Here is a 1301-nt window from a genome sequence, read left to right as displayed (position 1 = left end):
GATTGTGTCTTATGGTGAGATCTGCCCATCGCATTAAACGCTCCTGTCCTTCATATTTAAACGAGGGTAATCAAATAACTAGATCTGAACATAATCAGTGGCTAGTATCAGTACATAACAATGTGTTGTCCAAATACAACCACTTTTGATCTGCTTAACCATCTACCACCATTTGAAATTGATTGGTAGTTACTCAAAAGGTCTCCCCTCGAGACCACGCATATCTGAGAACTACGCAGGTGAGTTGCCTAAACACAGTAGCTTATGTCTTTTCTTTTCGGATCCATCGTGGCATGAACGTCAGAAAAAGACTCATACGTCCTCCCCCCCCCCCCCCCCAATGTCCCTCACTCTCCCTCTCCATCCCCCACTATTATCTTTCTCTCTCTCTCTCTCTCTTTCTATTTCTTTTTCCCTGTGTATAACCTGTCATTTCCGTTTCGTACTGGGTGCAGCATTTGAAGCGTTATGAAACCCCGTGAGAATGGATGAAAGCTTCTGTTAGGGAGCCTCAGTTTCAACCAGCGATTTTTGGAAAAAAAATCTTAAAAAGCGCCAGTAACATTATTAAATTTATCACAGCAGCAGTTAAATGAACCACGAAAAGCAGTGGTTTCATAACATATACATCAAACTTTTTCAGTGTCTGTGTTTCGAATGCTTAAATCTGTAACATTAGTTTTCTTATTTTGTGAAAAATCCTGACCTTATAGAACAAACTGAAACTAAGTTTCAAAATATTTATTGATTGTAGAACACCTGTTTTTGAGAAATCATTTGCCAAAAGTCTTCAAAATGCGGACTTGTGTATTCTACCTGTTTTGTCACAAGGCTTAGGCCTGTCCCACCCCTCATTAAATCAACGAAGACTTATAATTGTAAGAACATTTATTATTATTATATTCTTTAATTTAGTTTTTGGGTTTTCAGAAATACTGTGGGAAGAAAGTTTATTTATGTTGCAGATAACGTGGAAGACGTTGCCCAACGATCACCACGAAAGTTCGACGTAGCGGCAAGTGGGCAAGGAATAAAACTAATACTGCAAACTACCGCGAGGGCGTCGAACTTCCTAGGTCGTTGTTGGACAACGTCAAAGGAAGAGATCTTCTGCTTTCTCTTTGTAAATAGATCGATCGAGTCTTGAAAGGTTCATGTAAAACGTATAGGCGGGTGACACATTAGGTGGGAGCCGATGCCTGTAACACTTCCACTGTTATTGAAAAGTTGTTAAACGGCAAAACCAGTAGTTAATCATCTATATAGATAAAAAGTAGTAAAGATATAGGAAAGGAAGAGTT

Source organism: Schistocerca piceifrons, chromosome 4 (genome assembly GCF_021461385.2).
Source record: "Schistocerca piceifrons isolate TAMUIC-IGC-003096 chromosome 4, iqSchPice1.1, whole genome shotgun sequence".
In the NCBI taxonomy this organism is placed as follows: Eukaryota; Metazoa; Arthropoda; class Insecta; order Orthoptera; family Acrididae; genus Schistocerca; species Schistocerca piceifrons.
Note: the sequence above shows the minus strand (reverse complement) of the source record.